At 47.1% G+C, this 2,859-nt stretch overlaps 1 long non-coding RNA gene across 1 annotated transcript; it reads right to left on the reverse strand.

Moving 5' to 3' along the window:
• Positions 1-376: 376 nt before the first annotated feature.
• LOC115288927 lies at positions 377-2,645 on the reverse strand. Its single transcript, XR_003907276.1, has 2 exons — positions 2,593-2,645; positions 377-805 (listed from the first exon to the last, which is right to left on the reverse strand). It is a non-coding gene; the product is annotated as an uncharacterized LOC115288927 (long non-coding RNA).
• Positions 2,646-2,859: the final 214 nt, after the last annotated feature.

The following is a 2,859-nucleotide window of genomic DNA, read 5'->3' on the forward strand; positions in this document are numbered from 1 at the left end:
AAATCCACTCATCTCAAGGAGCAGCTAGAAGTCTAACAGGAGACTTAGGACAAATCTGGGGAGAAGTCCCACACAGTCACACAGTGCTGGTGAGAGTTCAAAAGAAAGGAAAGTGGTCATTTCTCACTAAAATGGTCAAGGATAGCTTCTTGGAGACACTGAATTAGAAACGGCATCTAGAGAGAGGGATGAAAACTTGAGAGACTATTGAATGCTGAGAACGAACTGAGGACTGAAGGGGGAGAGGGGAAGAGAGGTGGAGGTGATGGAGGAGGGCACTTGTGGGGAAGAGCACTGGGTGTTGTATGGAAACTAATTTGACAATAAACTACTTAAAAAAAAAAAAAGAAACGGCATCTAATGAAGGAGAAACCCATGAAGGAGAGCACAGCAGTTTCCTCTTGCTTCCACAACAAATTCCACAACCTTAGTGGCTTAAAGCAACACAAATGTCTTCTCTTTTGGTTTGGAGGCCAGAAGTCCAGCATGGATCTCAATGGCAAACACCAAGGCATTATTAGGGCTGAGTTCTTTCCTGGAGACGAGGTGGGGAGTCTATTGCCCGTCCAGTTGTGTCATCAGTGGAATTCAGTTCTTTGCAGTTGTAGGACTGAAGCTCCTGTTTTCTCGCTGGCTGTAAATCTCGCTGGCTTTGCAAAACTTCTAGAGGCCACTACATTCCTTGGATTGTGGCCCTTCCTCTGTCTCCAAGCCAGCTGCAGGTCAACTCCTTCCCATGGTGTATCCAACCTCCCTTCTGCCTTCTTCCTCTTCTTAGGACCCTTTCAATTTCACTGGACCCCACCTGAATAATACAAAATACTCTCCTCATCTCAGTATCTGTAACTTTAATCACATCTGTGTTGTCCTTTCCACCATGTGGAATAACATCCTCACAGGCTCCAGGCACTACGGTGTGGACTTGGCGGGAGGGGCATTTCACTACCTCCCACACTGGGGTAGGATTTCAACCAAGAGAGAAACAGGGGAGAAGACAGCCAAACCTGGCAAGACATGAGCCGGAAGCGGAGACAGATTCCAAGCAGGGGGTCTAGGATACAGGAACCTACACGCATGCACAGACAGGGTCAAAGAGTGCAAGGAAAGCCTGGAAACACCTTTTTTCACTTCATCATGGAGGGTGTCAGTTATCAGGGAGTCTCGGCCTTGTTCGGCCGGCAGCGGGGAGCTCTTGGAGGTTTCTGAGCAGGCTGTATGCTAGGAAAACTAAAGTGGCTTCAGACTGTGAAGAATGGGTGGGAAACAGAAGAAATTGAAAGTGGGGGAGCTCACTTAGGCCCAGGCTGCTGGGGTCTCCTCGCCTATTCTGCACCTGTGCTGAAGGTGTTCTGACCTACCAGGTGGTAAGGTAATAAACGTGTGCTTCCTCAAGTCACTAACGGTGATAATTTGTAACAGCAGCAGAATTTTCCCATTTAAAACAATTACGCCCCTCCCCCTCCCCTAATATTCCTTGTGTTCCAGCTACTTTCATTTCCTCACCCTTCCAACTGGGTGTCCCAGATTTTTGTTCTTTGCTACCTTACTCGACACAAAGATCTCCCATCTGTAAGAGTTACTTTAGGAAGGAGACCAAGCAGCCATCTTATTGGGGGTCAGAGAATGGTTCCAGGCACCGCCAGGGACTGACGACCCCCACTCTCCAAACTGGAATGTCTCACCATGGAATTCCAGAATCCCCTACCCCACCGAAGTGAACAGCCAATCCTATCCTGCCACAGTCGAAAGATGCCCCTACTTGGCTATCGGCCCACCTGAGCTCAAACCCGGAATTTTTGCACCCATAAAACACCTTGCTCTCCCATACTTGGTGTGACTTCCCTGACTCTCCACTCCGGAGTCACGGAACCTCGCCCGGGAATTGCAGACTCCCCATAAAGGCTTTCTTGGCTCCATAACTTGATCTCTCTCTTTCCTCTCGCCTTTGCCTCCATCAATTAAATCTTATACCATCTAACGTCTTCTTGTATTAGCCTTCCAGTAGAGCTCTGCTAAGGCTCCAATGACTGCCAGGACTTTAAATCCAATGGACATTTTTCACTTTTCATTTTACCTGACTTCTTAGAAGCTTATATGTTTGTTGCTCCCTTCTTCCCTGAAACACTCTTCCCTTTGTTTCTATGAAACCACATTTACTTCCAGCTTTCTGGCAGCTTGTCTTTCCCTGATCACCCTGCTCTACATCACCATGAACTGTTGCATTTCCTCAACGTTCAAGTTCCCTCCCCCTCTCCTTTTACACCATCCCTGTGGGCAAATTCTTCTACACCTTCAGCTTCATGGGCTACTCCGTGATACATGCAAGAAACTCACAAGTTTAGATCTCCTGATTGGATTTCCCCTGAGTTATAAATAGGGGTCCACACCTGCCTTCATGACACCTCCATTCACTTCATTTCACCTCAAAAGAAAGCTTCAAAACCATATCCAGAACGATGGCCCCCCAGTTTTAGAAGTTAGAAGCCTTGGAGCCACTCCTTTCTCAGCTGATGCTGTTGTCATTTCTCCATTTCATCTACTCTTTTCCGTGTCCATTGCTACCATCTTGGCCCAAGCTGTATCACTTCTCACCTTGACTAGTCTTTGCCTCCTTTCTCTCAGCTCCCACTCATCCTCCACTGAGCAGCCAGAGTGATCTTTTGTAAGCCCTTCACATCATGTCATTCCATCAAGTCATTATGACCCTTTTATTGTTCTGAGTATAAAGACTAAATTCCTTAAAGTGACCTATAAGGCTCTACCAGCCCTATGTAGCCTGACCTCTGCCCACCTTTTATCTCCCACCCCTACTTCTGCATTCCAATAACAATGGCCTCTTTTAAGTGGTGTGCTAGTTCT

The sequence above is a fragment of the Suricata suricatta genome, chromosome 4, assembly GCF_006229205.1.
Source record: "Suricata suricatta isolate VVHF042 chromosome 4, meerkat_22Aug2017_6uvM2_HiC, whole genome shotgun sequence".
In the NCBI taxonomy this organism is placed as follows: Eukaryota; Metazoa; Chordata; class Mammalia; order Carnivora; family Herpestidae; genus Suricata; species Suricata suricatta.